We start from the raw sequence: 21,529 nt of genomic DNA on the forward strand, positions 1-21,529 counted from the left end.
TGTTTCTTCTTTTTATCCTGTCCCTTCTTAAAAGACTATTTTGCTTCTAACTACTGCCCCCCTTAATCTGTTCTCCCTTTTATCATACCCTCTTCTACAGTCCCCTTCCTTTCCTATTACTCTCTTGGGTAAGTTGCATTTCTGTATACAACTCTCTCTTTCTCTCTGTGTGTGTATTCCCTCTTTGAACCAATTCTAATGAGGGTAAGTTTCAAGCATTGCCCTCCGCCCCTTTCTCCTACACTGTAAAAAGCTTTTCTTTGTGTGTCTCTTTCAGGTGAGAATTTTTTCCCCATTCTACCTCTTTCTTCTCCCTTCTCCCAGGGCATCCCTCTTTCTTGCCACTTCATTTTTTTTGAGATTATTCCAACATAATCAACTCACACCCATGCCTTCCATGTAAACTCCGTTTAATTGCCTAATAATGATAACGTTCTTAGGAGTTACCTGTATCATCTTCCCATATGGGAATGTAAACAGCTTAATACTGAGTCCCTTATGATTACTCTTTCATGTTTACCTTTTTTATGCTTCTCTTGAGTCTTGTGCTTGAATGTTAAATTTTCTATTTAGTGCTGATCTTTCCATCAGGAATGCTTGAAATTCCTCTATTTCATTAAATATCCACTTTTCCCCCTGAAGGATTTCACTAGATAAACTATTTTTGGTTGTAAACCTAGCTCCTTCACCTTCTGGAATAACATATTCCAAGCCCCCTTTAATATGGAAGACTTTAAAGCTTGTGTGGCTCTACAATATTTGCATTTTTTTCTTTCTGGCTGCTTGAAGTATTTTTTCTCTTTGATCTGCGAGCTCTGTAATTTGGCCGTAATTTTTCCTGGGCATTTTCATTTTGGGATCTTTTTCAGGAAGTGATTGGTGGATTCTTTTAATTTCTATTTTTCCTTCTACATCTAAGATATCATGGCAATTTTTCTTGATAATTTCTTGAAATATGCTGTCTAGGTTCTTTTTTGATCACAACTTTCAGGTAATTCAATAATTCTTTTAAAAAAAATAAATTGAGCACTTCCCTTGCATGGCCATGGAGGAGTTCAGTTGGCCCCATGGGCTGCGCTGCTGTGGTGAGGGAAGCCTCAGCAACGGCAGTGCTGCTATTGCTGCTGGTGCTGCTGCAGGCTGCACCCTTGCAGGGCAAGGTGGCCAAGAAGCCTGCCAGCCCCGGCCAAGTGTGCCTGAGAGAGGCAGCCCACATGACAGTGTTGGACCACTCCCTGCATCTCAGCTGGCCAAGATTTCTAAGTCAGCACTTTATTGGGAAGGAATAGCTGTGATAAATGGAGAATTTAAGGAGCTCAAATTAACCAATTATCGAGGAAAATATTTGGTTTTCATCTTCTATCCACTTGACTTCACTTTTGTGTGTCCTACTGAAATTATTGCTTTTGGTGACAAAATTGAAGAATTCAAAGCTACAAATACTGAAGTTGTTGTTGATTCACAGTTTACCCATCTGGCATGGATTAATACCCCTCAGAAGCAAGGAGGCCTTGGGCCAATGAAAATTCCACTTCTTTCAGATCTGACACACCAAATTTCAAAGGATTATGAAGTTTATCTGGAAGACTCAGGTCACACTCTAAGAGGCCTTTTCATTATTAATGATAAAGGGATCCTCTGACAGATTACAATGAATGACCTTCCTGTTGGCAGATCAGTTGATGAAACACTACGTTAAGTCCAAGCATTCCAGTACACTGACAAACATGGAGAAGTCTGCCCTGCTAGTTGGAAACCTGGTACTGAAACGATAATTCCAGATACAGCAGGAAAACTGAAGTATTGCGATAAACAAAATTGAAATGTTTGTTCAGGTCACATCTAGTTCAAAGGTTACAAATAAAACTTTAGTTGTTTTGATAAAAAAAATAAATTGAATTAATTTTTTGTTACATTTTAAGTTTTGAACTGTCTTCTTCCCTCCCCATCCTACATTAGAGAAGGCCTTCTCTCCCTCTTTTTTTACCCTATCCCTCCTCAGACATCTAACTTACTTCTGATCACTGCCTCTTTTAAGAGTTCCTCTCTTGTCCTCTCTCCTAGTCCTCCTATTTCTTAATCTGCATATCTTAAGAGTCCCTCCCTTATCCTATTCCCTCACTTTATTTCTCTGTAACTTAAGAAGACTTTTATACCTTCCTAGATGTATGTTATTCCTTCTTTCACCTAGTTCTAATGAAAATAAGGTTCTAGTACTACCAGCCCATTACCTGCTCCTTCCCTCAAGTGTTAACAGTCTTTCCATTCACACCTTCTTTGCATGAGATAATTGCTCCATTTTACCTCTCCCTACCTGATTTTATTTTTTAGAGTTATCCCATCATACTCAACTCAATTCAAAGCCTTCTAACTATGTATGCTCTTTCAAATTATCCTAGTAATGACAACATCCTTAAGGGTTACAAATAATGTCTTTCCATAGAAGAAGTAAACCATCTGATCTTATTAATTATAATTGGTCTTTCACATTTACCTGCTTATGTTTTTCTTGATTCTTATAGGTCATATTTGCTGTTCAGTTCTAGTCTTTTCCTGAAGAATACCTGAAAGCCTTTAATTCATTAAATATCCATTTTAATTATTTCTGTTGCTCTAACGTTCAGTTTGAGGCATTTTAAATTATTTGTGGGGGAATTTGGAAGAGCCAGGTAATTTCCTGCCTTATTCTGCCATCTTCCCAGAATCTAGTCCAATAATTCTTAAATTATCTCTCCTTGATCTGTTTTCCAGGGTAGTTGTTTTTCCAATGAGATAGTTCACATTTTCTTCTATTTTTTCCATTCTTTTGACTTTGTTTTATTGTTTCTTGATGTTTCATGAAGTCATTAACTTTTGCTTCCCCAATTCAAATTTTTAAGGAATTATTTTCTTCAGTGAAATTTTGTGCCTCTTTTTCTATCTGGCCAATTCTGTTTTTTAAAAAGTTCTCTTCAGTGGATTTCTGTGCCTCTTTTACCATTTTGCCAATTCTGTTTTTTAAGATATTATTTTCTTCAGTACTTTTTGTGCCTCTTTTACCAAGTTGCTAATTCTCTTTTCATAACTTTCTTGCATCATTCTCATTTTTTCCAATTTTTCCTCTACTTCTTTCTTTCTTTCTTTCTTTCTTTCTTTCTTTCTTTCTTTCTTTCTTCTTTCTTTCTTTCTTTCTTTCTTTCTTTCTTTCTTTCTTTCTTTCTTTCTCTTTCTTTTTCTTTCTTTCTCTCTCTTTCTTTCTTTCTTTTTTCTTCCCTTCCTTCCTTCTCCTTTCTTTCCTTCCTTCCCCTTTCCTTCCTTCCTTCCTTCTTTCTTTCTTTCACACTTCTAGGAATTCTTGTAGTCTTTGGGTGCAATTAGCATTTTTTTTGAGGCTTTTTTTGGTAGCTGTTTTCACATTGTTGTCTTCTTCTAAGTTTATGTCTAGGTCTTCCCTGCCCACAGTAGTAGCTTTTCATTGTCAAATTCTTTTTTTCTTTCTTTTTTTGTTATTGTTGTTTGCTGACTTTCCCTGCCTACTTTTTTTTTTTTACTTTAAACTTTATGTTAAAGTTGGGCTTTGCTCACCTGGGGCTGGGGAGGCACTGTCCCAGGCTTTAGGCTTTTTTGTTCTCTCTTTTCAGAGCTAGTTCTGGGGGTCTTCCAAGGTGGTATGATCCTGGGAGAGGTATGGTCACTCACTGCTCTCCTATTCTGTGCTCTGGTCTTTATCCAGGAAGGGCCCCTAATCCCACTCAGTTGCAAGTGCTAGTGCTCCTCTTTGCTTTTGTGCTGTGACCAGGGCCCCTGCTCCCTTGTGACTGACCACCAGCACACCATGGAACCATGACTCAGAACTGCATATGGGCAATAGAGGTGCCAATAAGAAACAGTTGTACCTAGGGCCAGCAAAGTGTTCCCTATAAAGTCTTTCTGACTAGTTGTCTAATCCCTTTACAATCTCTGGGCTAAGAGCTCCTGAAGCTGCCCCTGCTGGGCTGCTGCCATGTCTGTGGGCTCCAGAATGGTCCCCACCCTTGTGTCACAGACTTCTCCTGCTGACCTCTTAAGTTTTCTCAGACTGAAAAATGTCTCACTTCAACCTTTTGTTGGCTCTGCTGTTTCAAAGTTTGATTTGAGATATTATTTTAAAGTTGTTTGGAGGGGAATGTTGGGAGAGTTCAGCTGGGTGGCTAACCCTAATCCACCATTCCTTCTTGAAGTTTAGAATCAATATTGCACCTGCTGAATTCCAAGCTCTGATGAATCGTTTTGAAGGTCAGTGGAGAGTCCCCCTTTCTAGGAATAAATATCTTTTGAATCAAGAGTCCTACACAGTTAATAACAGAAACTATCTTCCTGAATCCAGTCACATGACTTGTCTTAAAGCCCACTATTCTTCAGGCTGGATAAAGGGAGAGTCAAGACTTTACATTTCCCTATTCTAAATAGCCAAAAGGTTATTTGTTGTTTGCTGATAACCGAAGGGATCAGTAATCAACAAGATACAATGCCTAAAAAAGGAACAAGCCAGAAAAACCATGTCCTCAGTTGACAGCATACAAATGCTGAGTGAAAGCACAATGAACAAGGCAAACTAGAGATCCTAATGCAATGAGAAAAACCAAATTTCATGTCTTTTGTTAAGATTTAATGGGATAAGACTCATGTCTGGAACAGGACAATGAAAGGGTATACCTTATTCAAAAAGAATATAACAAAAAACCCCCCAAAAAGAATATAACAAAATGATCACTGCAATAATATTGTTTATTAATAAGAAATAGTGATGTGAAGGAATGCAGAAACCATAGTAAGGGATGATGAGGAGAGCATGAAGGTTAAGATCAACACAGGGAGAAAGAGAATCAAAAGTGTTGTTGTGGGTGGGGTGGTACACTATAGAATACCTGGATAGAAGGAGAAACAGACAAGATGTTAGGGAAACAGATCACAAACCTGGCATGTTATAGCACCCACAGAGAAATTCAATTGTCTGAATAGAGTTTTTTTTTCCTGATAAAATTATCACCTTGCCTAAATGGTATTTTTTTTTCTATAGTGAGTTAAAGACCACAGTTTTAATCCTGGCCCTGACAGTTATTTGATATATCACATTTAACAAGTCATTTATCACCTAAGCCTCAGTTTCCTCATCTGTAAAATTATAATACTACTTGTATTACCTATCATAGGCTTATTGTGGGGAAAGTGCTTTACAAACTTCTAACACTTTATAATTGTGCAATATTATAACACCAAACCCTTTATATTTTTCAGTAATTTTTGTCCCATCATCTGTATTTCTAAGTTTATGTGTGTGTATACACATATACATATGTGTATGTATACATATATACACATATGTATGATATATGTCTCTGTGGGTATGATATTCACAGTTCAGTGGAGAAAGAACAAAAAAGATAAGAAAGGGAGAAGAAACAGGATACAGGCAAAGAGGAAAAAGAGAAATGGATAAAAGGTGACAAAATAATATCTAATGTTTATATTCTGACATTCAAAGTGCTTCATATGCATGCTCTTTTTTCAACTGTTCCATTTCACAGGTGAGAAAACTGAAGTCCAGAAAAGTTATTTGCCAAAACTCACACAGGTAGCAAGTAATATTGGCCTATTTCCAAGTGCAAATTCTCACTCAGAAAACTTAACAATAATGGCCACTTGCTGCTTCTGCCTCTTTTGGTTAACCCCTTGGGTATAGAACAGTGAACAATGATCTGGCAAGATGGATGTCATTAGCGTTGGTAGGTACTACTTCATTAATTCAAGAGGTTTTAAAATAGATGCTAGCTGCCCAATGAGGGATGATTCCCATCACGGCACTGATTCTTAAAAGAAATAAAAAGCACCATTGCCAGAAAAGCCTGGTTGGCTAAGAGAGCTGGACCTTGCTCTGACAGTAAAGATTTGAGGACAATGTGAAAGTGAAATTTTTTTTTCATAGTCACACAAAATTGTCTTTACCTCTTGGGAGAACATAATGAATATGATGGATTACTGTGGTATTTTTCTGTTTTTGTTAATGCATGCTGCTGAGTCATTTGTGTTTTGAGCATTTTCTATGGTGAACAGGCATTATATCTAAAATCCATATTGTACACTGAACACCTTTTCCATAAGGTACTCTTTCCTTTTGAGAAGAGCATAAGCACAAACCATATCTAAGTTTTACTTTGGAGATTTTCCTGGGATTATATTCTGGAGGTGGGGCATTGAGCTAGAAAATGAATGTCCTTCTTTGAAGTCACGACGCTCAGGATGAAATCTGGCCCTGTGAGTTCAGATTGAGTCCCTCATGGATGCTAAAGACACAAAGATAAAATGCATTTCAGTATCCCTGGGCTTTGCCATCAACCCTATCATTGTAGCCTTAGGAGTTCCAGATCTTTCTATCCACCATGCAGCTCAACTTACTTTTATGTATTGTCTCCCTCAAATAGACTGTGAGCTCTGAGAGCAGGTACTGCCTCAGTTTTTCTGTTTGCATCTCTAGCGTGTAGAACTGTGCTTTAGCACATGGAAAGAGCTTAATAAATGCTTCTTCATTCATTCAATAACTCTTGCCCCCAAGCTTACATTCTAGGGGAATAGAGCATAAAACCAAATGGGTATATCCTTGGTAATTTGAAGAGGGAATGAGAGAAGATTAACTACCAAGGGGTTTAAGAAAGGCTTGCCAGAGGGGGTAGCTAGGTGGTGCAGTAGATAGAGCACTAGCCCTGAAGTCAGGAGGACCTGAGTTCAAATCTGGCCTCAGACCAAACACTTGGCACTTACTAGCTGTGTGACCTTGGGCAAGTCACTTAACCCCAACTGCCTAAAAAGCAAAGAAAAAAAGAAAAAAAAAAGAAAGGCTTCCCAGAGAGTTCTCAACCTCTTTTTGCATCCTAGTCCCCTTAGGCAGACTGATAAAACCTATAGATTCCTCAGAATAATGTTTTTAAATGCATCAAATAAAATACATAGGATAACAACAGGAATTAATTATATTGAAATAATCATTAAAGTATTTTTTAACTCCAAAGAGTAATGTCAAATGGTCACCTGCCTAAAAAGAATTCTTAGGAAAACTAAAAAAAAACAACCAAAAAACAACCCTTCAAAAATCAAATAAGAGGGATTGAGGAAATTTTTTAAAAGTAAGAACAACCCAAGAGAAACAAGAATATTATGAAAAAAAAGTCAACCAACTGGAAAAGGAGATTTTTTTGGGGGTGTGGTGGTTAGGCAATGGGGTTAAGTGACTTGCCCAGGGTCACACAGCTGGTAAGTGTTATGTATCTGAGGCTGGATTGGAACTCAGGTCCTCCTGAATCCAGGGTCAGTACTCTAGCTGCCCCTGAGATACAGAATCTTAAGGAAGTAAAGGACTCCTTGAAAATTAGAATTGGGCAAGGGAAGCCAGTGAAGTTATAAGCGATCAAAAAATAATAAAAACAAAATACAAAGAATGAAAAAATAGAAGAAAATGTGAAACATCTTATAAGAAAACAACTGATCTGGAGAACAGATCAAGAAGAGAAAACATAAGAATAACTGGATTACCTGAAAGCTATGATTAAAAAAAAGAATCTTGATACAATAATACAAGAAATAATTAAAGAAAATTGTCCTGAAGTGTTAGAACAAGAAGGGAAAGCAGAAGTAGAAAAAAATTTACTAATCAAACCTGAAAGAGATCATCAGAGGAAAACTTACAAGAATATCATAGCTAAATTCCCAAACTCCCAGGTTAAGGATAAAATATTATGAGTGACAAGAAAAAAAAAACAATTCAAATATGGTGAAGCCACAATTAGAATTATACAAGACCTAGAAGCAGCTATATTAAAAGACCTCAAGTCTTGGAACACTATATATCAAAGAGGAAAAGAACTGGGGTTACAGCTGAAAATATCATACTCAGCAAAGTTAAGCATAATCCTTCATGATAAATACGGACATACAATGAATTGACGGACTTTCAGGATTTTATTGAAAAAGACCAGAACTAAATAGAAAATTTGACATGCAAGATTCAAGAGAAATATAAGATACACGGGACTCAATAAGGACAAATTGTTTACTTTTCATATATGGAAATGTAAACTGCATGTCTAAGATTGTCATTAGTAATTGGGTAGTTGGAAAGAAAGAGTGGGGTAGAGCTGAGTATGATGTGATTCTAAAAAGCAAAAAGATCTAGGAAAAGGCAAAAGTAATTATTTCATACAAATGAGGTGTGAGAGGAAGAACTGATAGAGAAGAACTAGACAGAAGAGAGTGGGTAGTTCTGGAACCCTACTCTCATGGAGAATAGGTTAAAGAGGGAACAACACAGTATTTTTAGAAGGGTATTATATTAAAGTCTTCTAAATTCAGAAAGAAATGAGGGAAAGGGGATGGGGGGAGAGTATAAGGGAGGGATAAGAGGGTAGTAGAATGTGTAGATTAATGGAAATGAGATAACGAGGGAACAACATACATATTTATGTTGGGTATAAAATGGGTATGGGTATAAAATCTTCCAAATTCAGAAAGAAGTAAGAGGGTAAGAGGATAAGGTGAAGGGAGAGGATGATGGAGGGATTTTGGAGGGGGAGGTAGATTAAGGAATAGGAGGACATGGTAACGGACAGAAAGAAGTAGAGGAGTGAGGAAGGATAGGAATAGGGTGAAAAAGATAGTGAGGAAAATATACAACAAGTAATTATAGTCTGGAGTATGAATGGGATGAATTTACTCATAAAATAGAAATTGACAGCAGATTAAACATTTGAATTCAACAATATGTTGCTTTTAGGAAATGCTAGAAAAATGAGAGATATACATAAACAAAATCAAAGTCAGGAATATAATTTATTATGTAAAAAGGGGATAGTAATTGTGACTTCAGATAAAGTTAAATTTAATCAAAAGAGAAAAACAGGGAAACTACACTATATGTCAACCATATTAATCAATAGTTTTAGACCATATAAAATAACTAGACAGCATAAGAAAACATGAGAATATACCTGCCAAAACTGACAGAGGAACTAAGAGAATATAAATACAAAACACCTTTTATACAAACAAAGTTAGATCTAAATAACTGAAGCAATATTTATTGAGCATGGGTAGATAAAGCCAATACAATAAAAAATTACAGTTTTACCTAACCAAGCTATTTATGTAATACCATCCCAATCAAATTGCTAAAAATTATCTGAGTCAGAAAAAATAATAACAGAGTTCATTTGGAAGAACAGAGGATCAGGAATTTCAAGGAAACCAGGGGGAAAAGATGTGAAGGAACTAGATCCCACAGTATTAGATCCTAAATCATATTATAAGGTGAGAGCAGTGTTGAAGTACAAAATGGATAATTCTGATTGTTTTAAATTAAAATTTTCCTATATAAATAAAACCTATGTAGCCAAGAATAGAGGGAATGCAGAAAAATTGGGGAAAAAAACTCTCATAGACAACTGCCCAGATAGAATATGATTGGGTTAGAATATTGTGGTGTAGGAAATGATGAGCTGGTGGATTTAGAAAAATATGGAAAGACTTGGACTTATAAAGGAAGATGCTATCCACCTACAGAAAAACAGATAAGTGGATATAAGCATAAATGTGCTCTTACTTATATACATTTGAGTATATATGTGTATGTTTATGGATATCTATGTATATGTATATATGTGTATCTGTATATATGTATATGTGTGTATCTGTGCGTAATTGCAGCCTTTTTGGAGAAGGGAGGAGGAAGGAGAGAAAAAAAAGTAAAAAGTGCACAGCAGAGGACAAAAGTAAACTTCCAAGGAAGCAAAGGAGAACAGCTTTGAAAATAATGTGTAGTATTTATTATGTAGGTTTTTTGAAATGGAAACGTATTTCATGGCAATTTTTTTCTTTTATTTTGTATTTAAGTTTAAAATAAATTCAAATATGATGAAAAAAATTTTTTTTAAGCTAATGAACCTGAGATTAAGAACCACAGCCATAAAAGGTGGCACACTGAACTGGAAAGAAACCTAGTGAGGAAGCAGTACATTCTAGGTAAGAAAGGGACAGCCTGTGCAAGGACAGTAGTGGGAGATAGAATACAGAATTAAAGAAGAGCAGGTAGGCCAATATGGCTAGACAACAGAGTACATGAAGGGAAACAATACATAGTGAGCCTAAAAGACAGGTTAGTGCCATATTGGAAAGAGTTTATAAGACAAGCAGAATAGTTTGTATTTTATTTGAGGGGCAAATAAGGAGCCACCATCATCCAGAGGCAACAGTGAAGCAAGACAGCCATCATCCTCATTTAGGTGTTTATCGGCATTCAGCTAGTACTATAATAGCTTCCTAATTTCTTTCCACAAAGCTGCCAAAATAATCGTCCTAAGCCTTCCAGTGGCTAACAGAAATCTTCTGTGGCTCCCTGTAGCCTCTAAGACATGACAATGTTTCATCTGATTTAAGGCCTTCAAGAATGTGGTTACAATCTATCTTTTCAGTCTTATTCAAAACCAAACCAAACCAAACAAACCCTGCCCTTACTTGCTTTTTACCTGGTAGCCGAACTGAACTGCTAGTTGTATACTTGCCCAGAAATGCTGCTTCCAAGCATTTGCTACATCTTCTGTCCCCTGGACCTGGAACACCCTGCTTCTTCATCTAGGCCTTTCACATTCTGTTTAGCTCAGATGCTACTTGTCTCTCGTGAAACTTTCTCTGACTTCCCCAAATATAAGTGCTCTCTGTCCTTTCTTAAAAATTCCTTAAGTACTTTATATGGACTTTCCTTTGCCCTATGTATGGGTATGTATACTTTATATGCACGTCTGTGTATTATATGTGTGGATAATACACACAAACACATACACAGAATAGAATAGAGCTCCCTGAACCACAGACTGGTTTTGTTTTTGTCTCTGAAGTCTCTGAGTGCCACATAAAAAACAGAAGCTTAATAAAATGTTTGAGTTGAATTGAAATGCATTTTCACCTTGGACAACTTAACTTGGGGTTCAATTTACTTACATGTTAATTTAAATGAGGGAACTGGATGAGATAAACTCTAAGTCATCTTCTGATTCTAAATTCTATGATTTTCTGTACAGCTTGCAAGTTCTAGAAGACAAGAAAAAATCTTAATATACTTAACTGCTGTTTTTATATTACTTTATGAAAGCCCTGCTCTTCTAAAGGTACCTAAGTAAACTGGGTATATAAAATTCATTTTAAAAGGGTATTTACTTGGTAATTGCCTAAAATGGTCAAGAAATTAAATTTTAGTAGGTATACTTCAGTGGGCAATAATAAAAAGGAAATTAGGAGCCCTTGAATATTTCATATCTTCTTGATGTGAAACTAAGGTGGAAATTTAATATAACAAGTTCTATATCTAGGATATAAATGTGAATAACACACTTAAACCTCCACATTTATTTTATTTTAAAGAAGCATGTCCTAACCAGAAACTCCATTATATAAAAAGAAACTACTCTATTAGTTTGCCATAAGGTCATTGCTTTTGACTAATAAAACATACCTATTTTCCATCTCCAGGGGAATATGTTGGCACTCACCACGTTTAAGCATTAAAATGTATCTTCCCTAAATTACCTAGTAGCAATGCTGAACTTGTCAACTTCAAAGAATACAAAATATCTTCTTGGTTTCAGTGTGAAATGTATACTATAAAGAAAATGGACTCAAAATATAGATAGTAATCCTCGTAAAAAAGTTCTTCAGTGCTTGATAACTGGGCTTGGAATGTATGTTGTCATTGCTGTTTCTTCTATATGGTAATAGGAAGAAAGGGGAGGTTTTGTGGCTATTTCTTAAAACTGCAATAGTTAAATCTTAAAGAGATCACTAAGTGCTCCCTCCTTAAGATTTAACACTATGCTGTGAATGCACTGAATAGGCAAAAGTCACCTTGTACAAAGTGAAGTCTCAGCATTGTATGATACTTCTAGTTTAAATGAATACCGTCATCATAATAAAACCAAAAGATGAAAATTTATATGTGGACATTTAGAATAAAGAATTAAGAGACAGAATGTTTTCAATTATGCTTATGTAAATAGACCTGGGAGGGATAACTATTTGAAAAAGAAAAGTTGTGTATGTATGTATGTATGTATGTATGTATGTATGTATGTATGTATGTATATGTCTTCATAAGAATGGGAATTTTGAGATTCCACGAAGAGTAATATATATAATGTATACATGTACATCCAAATAAACTGCTCAAGGCTTTTTGCTACAAGGTCATAAAGCATCCTGGGACTTTTCAGTGGGGGCAAGAGAACAACTAAACACACTAAAGCAAAATGTAAGTTCCTGAATTTCTAATTTCTATTCATCCAAGCCTTCTCTCAATTAGCATGTTTAAAAATGAAATAGAAAGGACTCAAAGGGAACTTAAAAATACAACAAAAATTGTTCTCAATTTTTAAAAAATGCCCTGTTCTGACATGATGATTCAGTGTGTTAATTGCCTTTATCTTTCATTTCAAGTTCACAGACTTAAGCTTTTTAGATACATGTCAAATACAAAGACGAAACCACACATTAAATTTATAACAAATAATTAGCTTGACTTGGTGGTACACAGCTACAGTCTCTTTTACTGGAAAGGCCGAGGCTGGTGATGACAGAGCTTGGAGTTCTGAGCTGCAGTGAGTACAGCCAATCATGTGTCTACACTTAATCCCACATCAGTATGGTGGTGGTGTGGTGTTGGTGGGGCACCAGACTGTCTAAGGAGGGGTGAGCCTGTCCAGGTCAGAAACAGAGCAAGTCAAAGTTCCTGTCCTGAGGCAGGGCCCTTGAGTGGCCTATGCACTTCCAGCCTGGATAAAATAGGGGGTCAGTCTCAAACAAATAAACACAAATAATGAACTGCTTGATTAAATCCCATAATGGGAATACAAAATATCCAATTATGTATGTAACAACTTACAAGTGCCAAACTTAAGAAAACCAATAATTCCTGTAACCCAGGTTCACAACCTAGCAGTCCCCTCCCCGACATGCCATCAGTTTTTAAGTCTTGTTCATTCTGCCTCCAGGACATCTCTCATATCTATCTCTTTTCTCTCCCCTCACAACCACCAACCTTAGCTTAGTTCAGGCCCTGATTACCTCTTACCTGAATGGTTGCAATTGTCCCTTAAGTGGCTTCTCCTGGAGTATTGCTTCCCTCTCCAATCCAACCTCTACATAGCTGTCAAAATAACTTGCACAGATCTGACCATATCTTTCTTCTCCATAAAAATCTTCAGTGGCTTCATATTACCTTAAGTACAGGGTAATATTGAAGCCCCATACAATCTGGATCCAGCCTACTTTTTTAGACATTTTATATCATTCCTCATGCAGTCTGTATTTCAGCTATACTGGCCAACTTGCTCTTCTCAATCCAGGCCATTACATCTTCCTCTCTGTGTCTTTACACAGGTTATCCCCCAGGCCTTGGAATACACTCCCTCTTTACCTCCTCTGTTTAGCATCCTTAGCTTTCATCAATGCTCAGCTCACCTGACCCTTCTTGTATGACACCTAACCTAATCTTATCCAGTTGTTAGTGCTCTCTTCCTTTTGAAATTACCTTCTATTTATTTATATACATGTTGTATACAAACACCATGGCACAGGCTAGCAGGCCAGCTTTGGGGTCAGGAAGACTAGATTTCTGTCCTGACATACACACACACACACACACACACACACACACATTTATATATATATACATACATACATACATATGCATACATATATATATTTATACACACACACACACACACACACACACACACACAAACACACACACACACTAGCTCTTTGACCCTGGGCAGCTCACTTAATCTTTTGGTGCCACAGATAAACCTCCATGAATACAAACTATAGATAAGCTACTAATCTGCACTGGTGGAAGAGTTTGTAAACTGAAGGTTTCCTACATGGATGAAATCATAGATCAAAATATATATATATATATATATATATATATATATCTCATGCTGTTTCTCTGGCTAAGTCCCTTACAACTTTCCTTGTAAAATATAAGCTTCTTGAGGGAAGTGGCTATTTTGTTTTTGACTTTATATTCCCAGTGTCTCACAGAGTGCCTGGCACATAATAGAGACTTAATACTTATTGACTGATGCAGGAATTTAAATACTTGTTGAATGATATGTTACGGGTTCTTTCATTAACTCTAGCTCCTCAGTGGAAAACAAACTGACTCTTTTAATTGTGTTAACTCTACAGCTATCAGTACTAGTGATCCTGGTTGCAAAATAAGGTAGTGAACAAGTAATAATCATTCTAGCCAATAGATATGTAATTATTTATATTTCTTTTTAGTAATAAAATAAAGGCCCATAATAATAAACCTAATTTCCTACAGCTATAACTATAGGAAACAATGTATTACAAGCTTGAGAAATTATACCAAAATTTTCATGTTTGAGTTATGTCTTTAGAATTTATATATGAAAACTAGAAGTATCCCTACATGGATGTATGTATCTAAATATAAGAAATATTCAGAATCTTAAGGCTAATGGAAAAATTCCATAATTGGAAAGTTTAATTCTTTTTACTAGAGATATAGTTAAAATGCAAATCTGAGCTTTGCTCTATTTAACTTCTAAATCAAATAAAGTCAATTTCAACTGAACTCATATGTGACAAAAAAAGAAGCAGTTAAGTTTTAAAAATCTTGGTAAATAATTCTAATCTTTGCCAACTATTAAGGGGTGGCAGCTATAGAGGTAACTGTACTGACTTCAAGTCAGAAAACCTTGTTCTAGCTCTGGCTCCATCACTAACTAGATGGAAGTCACTTCCCCTTTTCCTCACTATAAATTGTGGGTTTTGGACTAGATCTTGTCTAAGATTACTTCTAGATCTAAATCTCATGGGCTCTATGATTCTATTTCTCGAAGACCAAATACATGTATATTAGCATCAGCATACTACTTCCAACAAAGTATTAAGGTCTTAAAGTCATTAACGCCTAAATGCTCAGATGAGATCCCATGAACAACAAAGGACAGAAGAAGTGATCTGTGAGATAAAAATTCTTCAATCCCAGATTGTCCATTAATTGCTCAAAACTATTATGCTCTGTTACAAGTTTTCTACAACCAGTTAAAAAGGAAAAAAAAAGCAAGTCAGCCAATCAGATGTTTTAACTGTATGACAAAAAATGCTATTTTTTCCCCACCTGAATTCAGAGTAAAATGACTCATTCTGAGGCCACTAATAGCTTAATGGTCACAGGTTTTATTTTCCTTCAGGAATACAAATATTGCCTTCCTACCTATAATGAAAGCTCCTTGAAGGAATGAACTTGGGCACACACGTTCTTCCTTTATTGTTTTCAACACAGGATTGGGCACATAGTGGTACATAATTTGACATTATTTTAGCCAATCATAATAAAATTCATATAATTTTTGAGTGCATGTGAAGATAAATATTTGAAGCTTAGCTAAATCAGGAAGAGGTTCTGCTGCTACTGCTTCTCCCTCTGTTTCTCCAAGACCAAGAAGGAAAGTCACCTTGCTTTCCTTTCCAACACTGCTATGAAGGTTAAGGCTGCTTTCATTAGAGGAAAGAAAAAGTACTGTGTGCTACCTGGGATCAGAGGCCTTCACCATTTAACTCCGTGGGCACAGCTGACATTGCAGAGGCTCCACAGCTGCTCTGCCCTTTCTGTCCATGAGAAGGAAGATCCCCAAGCAGACAGAGTACATGATTTCACTTCAGACTATTGAGAACCACCAGTCTCCAGACTTCGGGGGACTTTACTTACTTTCTAACTCAGACACTCAAAACTCCCAGCAGCTCCACCCCTAGCTCCTCTGAGTTTTTCCTCAAATGTTGTTGTTTCTCTCTCCATTGAGTAGCCTTGTTATCACAGGACCAAGGAGAATATGGGCCCATCAATTGGTACTTTCTCTCAGAGTTATAACTAGGAATCCTAACAAATTAAATTGAGGTATATTTGTGTATTGGGGGAGGGGTTAGTGTAGCAGTAATTGTGGTTTTGTAAATAGGTCCCAGTACATCCCTTGTCCTCTTCCTAGACTGGTAACCCAAGTTTGTAACCTCGGAGTCATCCTTAATTTTTCCCTTTCCCTGGCTCACTGTTTTGTCCCTACCTCAATCTAATCAGTTGTCTTTTATAGCTGTATAACATCTCTGGAATCTGTTCTTGTCTCTTCATCTCAGATGGCCGTATTCTATTTCAGGCCCCCTTCACCATTCTACTGGCTTAAGTAATAGCCTCCTACTTTATTGGTCTCTTTTAGTCTTTGTCCTTTCCTGCTCATCCTTCACAAAGCTGCCCAAATCTAACCATGTTACTCCCCTCACTGAAAATCTTTGGTGACTTTCTTGTTCTATGACAAAATATACATTCCTTGGTCTGATTTTTTAACATGTCTCCAAACTACCTTTCCAGACATATTTCTTATGAATCCTCTTCATCTATTCTATGTTTAAACCAAACTGGACTACCATTAGGTAGACATTATACCACCCACTTCGAAGAATTATTTATTGCACCCTCACTGAAATCCAATTCACTTGTAAGTCATGGCATAACCTTCCTGATGTTATGGTCCTCTTTGAGGAAGTACAAATAACAGCATTATTGCTCATGACTGTAATGAATTCCTTCTTCATGGATCCACATAAGTGCTATCTCTTTTGGGAAGCCTCACCTAATTCTTTCAGTTTTTAGTGCTCTCCCCTTCCTTAAACTACTTGCATTTACTTAGCTGTGTACACACAGCATCCCCCATTAAATCCCTGGAGATCAATGACTGTTTTTTTTTTTGTCTTTGTATTCCTACCACTTGGCACACAGTAGGTGTTTAAATTGCCAAATAGAACAAAAATTGGCTTTGTTGAAAATAAAGTTAGGTTGACAACAGTGGGGTATATACAGGGTGTTCCAAAGTCTTAGTACAGTTTAAAGCTATTATTTAGCTAGATAATAATAATAATATTAACAAGCATTATCATTATTATAGCTATTCCTATTTGAGATCCTAAACACTAAGACTTTTGGGACACCCGGTGTTACTAAATTCTGTGAGACTTAGAGTGTGATTTAATTTAGTGTGAGAAGTCGCCCCAACTGCCACAAATCAAAATCCTTCCATGCCTTCTCATCCTTGTAATTCTTGTTAAACAGTACCAAAATGATCTATTCAACTTATGGGAACCTTCCTTTAGTTAATTTTAATATTTAGTGGGTACCAGCTCAAGCTATTTTATCACTTTCTCTTGATACATAAATTGCCCACTTCCTTTTCTAATTATACATGTTCTTAAAGATATCTTTCCACTACTATTCTTGAGCACATCATTGTCTAACAAGGGTGATAAGCCTGACCACATCTCCTGCTGGCTTCTTCTGGTGGGCAACATATTCTGATACCTTCCTAAAGGACATGCATAGTGGAAAAGGTTTGCCTTCTCTATTGGTGGGCCAGAACTCATTTGGAACTAACCCAAGTCAGCTGTGTACTTCTAGCAAGGGATAGAGGAGGAAAGTATTTCTTTTACTTCTTCACCTGCAGCAGCCAAGTGACAACACTGCAATGATGATCACCATGTGCTTGCCTAGGTAAGCCTGAGATAGGGTTTCACGTTCCTTACTGCCTTTTCTACTTTCTTACCCTGAGCACAGGTCACTGAATAGTGATTTTGAGAGTTGGGCATTTTTACCCTTGGTGGTCACCCCATAAAGTGTGAGAGTATGAGGTTAGTATCCTCTAGCAGCCTAACCTGAACCTGGTCTGCATTCAGAGCTGATACCATTTACTGGAGGACCCCCTAATTGTGTCAAGGGTGATAATCTAAGGGTCCCATCTGGGATTTAAAGGGGTTAATTTCCATCAAACCCATCATTGGGAAGGGGTCCCTTATCAGAAATGAGGCTTTGGCCCACACTTATGTTTAACCCCTAAAATGAATGAATGAAAAAAAGCACTTAGCACTTTCTATACGCAAAGCACTATTTTGGGGACCCACAGAGAAAAGACAGTACCGGTTCCGAAAGAGCTCACATTCTTAGATAGAGAGAGACAACACTTATGGGGGGCAGGGTCTTAGATGCAAGTCATATGGAAAGGCCCCATAGTCCTCAGGGTACAATGGCAAAGCAGAATAATGCATCTTCTTGATGAACATTTCCATTGATGGCTATGGGGGCTCCACTAGAAGCAGGATCAGTTGTGTTGGAGGACACTGCAATTCCTATATAGCTCTTAGACTGTCTATCCTGTGCTGTCTCCATTGGACTCTGAGAGGAGATGATAGTCGAAGTGGTGGTTTGACTAGTGTGGCATGTTCCACCCCCCTGTCCTTCCCTTAGGACTTCTTGCTGATTCAGCTAGGTTGACTTGCCTGTCCCTGTCAGTGTCGGTTAGTTAGCAGGTGGTCGGGGTGATTGTGGGAATGGTAAGACCCCTTTGCAAAGGGCTTGCTCCCCTGGATGATATAGTAACTAGGCTGGAATTAGGGCTGGTGGTCTTGGGCTCCTGGGCCTACCTGCCCAATAGTGGCTTTTGGTTGGCAATCGGAGTCTGCTGGTTTTGAGGATGAGGATTTCTTCTCGCTTTCTATCTCATTTCTTTAGGATGAATGTTAGTAATGTTTTCACTGCTTGAACTTACTTTAGTATTCTGAATTAGTACAATTACCAGTCATTTTCTCAAAATACTAACATATCCTTGGACAAGCAGGATTACAGGTTAAAATTTAACTTCCACTAGGCTTTCCTCCCTATTATTATATGCAAGACAAAGGTTTAGTAAGTATAATTACTTAAAAGTAGCTTCCAAATTCTCTAATATTACATGCTGATGTAAATAAGGGACAATGACACTTGACAGAATTTATTAAAAGCTATGATATTTTTTCTCCCCACTTATTAAACTGTTCATATGTTACAGTTAATTTTGATTTATGAGGACTCAGCTCTTCACTAATAATTTTGTTGCGTTCATAGAATTTCCTGTTAACCACCACACTAATTTGGAAACAAAGCGTAACCATTAAAAAAAACCACTCAATTTATTCATAATGAGAAAAACAATGTTTCTTGGGATACCTTTTTCCCCAAATGTCAGTCTCCCCACAGATCATAACCACTGTCACCATTTGTTTGGGAAGTGCCAAGTCTACTTGTGAGCTCAACCTTTTAGGCTGCACACCTAACACAAATAGCTTTTCTTCTCTATTAAAAAAAAAAAAATGTTAGTTGGAATACTCAAATAAAAGGCTAATGAAAGATACGCTAAACAGCAAAGGGACCTGCAGTCCCATTTTTAATAATTAATAAACCAACCTAAACTACACAGGAGAGAAAGGGAACCTTTTCTTTAAACTTTTGATAATAAAAAAATTCTGCATGTAGAGCAAACCATCAACGAGATATTGTCTTTTACTTGAATGTCTTCTACTTGAGTAACGGCTTCAGATGAAAGTCCCCTTAAGGAGATTCAAGACAACACAATCAAAATAGTACCAGTCTTTTAATTTGGAAGATCTATATTCTTTTCTGAACACAGCTAAGAAAAAAATGTCTGAATGAATAATAACTTTTAAAAAACAGGCATTTTTTATTTAACAAAAATGATAGGATTCAATTTTAGCATCATTAAAAAGTTTGGTTATAGAAAGAGGGAACCATAGGCATGGAACACTATATAATGTCCGACTTTCTGATAGGTTGGTAAGTTTTGATGACTTGTATTCCTCTTCCCCTGTATTCTTTGTTATAAAAATGCTTTCCAGAAGGGTTCAGGGGAAGAGTCAATGGAAAATTTAGTTGATATAAAAATATAGCAATAGAAGTTTATTTTAAGGGAAGAATTGATTACCATGAGCTTTTAAACATTTTCTTTAATAGGGAAACAGAATTTGCCATGAATGCAGTCTATTTTAAAAGAGACTGAGTTTTAAAAATTGTTCTTTTTGTTTTACAAGATCATTTTACAATGGCAATTTTTACCTACAACAAACAGCATAAAGGTAAAATTTAAAGTATAAGAATCTACATTTGTATAGAATTTTAATATTTACAAAGTAGCATACTGTTAGCCCTGCTTTTTAAAGAAGCAGAAAACCAGGGAAGTTAAGTGACTTGCTAAGCCACATACCTAGTAAGTGACTAAGCCAGGATCAGGTCTTCTGATTATAAATCCAGAACTTAATTTGGCTCTACATCACACTGCCTTTAACACAAATGAACAATGGCTACTAAAAAACCAGTACTGGGGACAAAGGTGCCCTCCAAATAGAAATTATAATCTCATCCCATCTTTTGTGTGGCTTCTCTCCCATGACTCTTATTCATAGAATGAGCCTAACATTATGTTTTCAATGAACTTGGACCCCTGAAATCCTAAATTTATTATTATAGGATAGAATTGTCTCCTTTCAATTTTCTGGAAGAAAATGAACAGATACTAGGAAACTGTACTTATAAGGGTTTCTGAACCAATAGCAAAGGAAATGGAATCCTGTTTGGTGCACTGGGAGCCTCAAAGATTCCACTGAAGTTTAATAAAAGGATAGGTTTGTTTCATATTCTAAATCAAAATATCCCTTCTTTCAGATTCAATTCTCTAACTCCCTAAAGCAGTTGAATTTCAGTAGCAGTACTGTCATATTGTGAAAGTAATATGAAATGAAAAGCATTTTAATCAGTCATCTTCATATCTATATCAAAATAGTTGTTAAAATAATTTCTAACATTCACTGTGGTGAATCACTGCCATAACAAAAAAAAATTCCATCTTTAGCCATCCTTTTCTGATATGCCTCTGTGAACTTAGTGTTCTGGTTTTAGGATACATATAACATCCTTAACTGGACTTACATTCAAAGCTATTTCACAGAAACCTGTCAGAGCTTACACCATGATGATAGAGTCTTTGGGAACCTATGCTCACTTCCATTATAGGATGAAGCACAGGAATAGGTATAGGACTTTATAAAGGGTCAGGTTTAGAGAAATTATTTTTTTCTGTATTCATAATCACATATAAATGTGTGTGCATGCTTGAGTGCGTGTGAGATTGTGTGTGTATGTGTGTGTAAGAGAGGGGAAAAGAGATGGAAAGGGCACATCCTCTGCTAAGAATTTAGGAAGAAATTTGCTTAAACATCCTTGCCATCTTGCCTTAACAACAGTTCAAGGCAATTTTTTGCACAATGGTAGGAAACATAGAGAATATGATGGCCCAATCTACTCTACTGGCCCACAGTTTACCAATATATCTCCAATTTTCAGTGTTGCAAAAACCATATTACTCTGAATATACTTGAAAGTTCAGGCTTCCCAAACCTGTGTGCTATAGGATTAAATAAAGATATGTAATAGCTGGTAAAAATATTCTGTGACCAGCTTTAAGAAATTTTGGTTTCTAACAGGCATATATATGTTTAACAATATATGCATTTTCCACGCACTCATGATGAACATCTAATTTCCTTTTCCTAATTAATTATATGTTTATCACCATGC

General features: G+C 36.6%; 1 long non-coding RNA gene and 1 pseudogene across 1 annotated transcript in view; one reads left to right on the forward strand and one right to left on the reverse strand.

Moving 5' to 3' along the window:
• Nucleotides 1-21,529, reverse strand: part of LOC144455907 (uncharacterized) — a 50,015-nt gene that overhangs the window by 27,081 nt on the left and 1,405 nt on the right. The window lies entirely within an intron of this gene.
• Nucleotides 1,057-1,822, forward strand: LOC110207351 (peroxiredoxin-4 pseudogene; annotated as a pseudogene).

Source organism: Phascolarctos cinereus, unplaced genomic scaffold (assembly GCF_003287225.1).
Source record: "Phascolarctos cinereus isolate Bilbo 61053 unplaced genomic scaffold, phaCin_HiC Scaffold_2;HRSCAF=192, whole genome shotgun sequence".
NCBI classification, from domain to species: Eukaryota; Metazoa; Chordata; class Mammalia; order Diprotodontia; family Phascolarctidae; genus Phascolarctos; species Phascolarctos cinereus.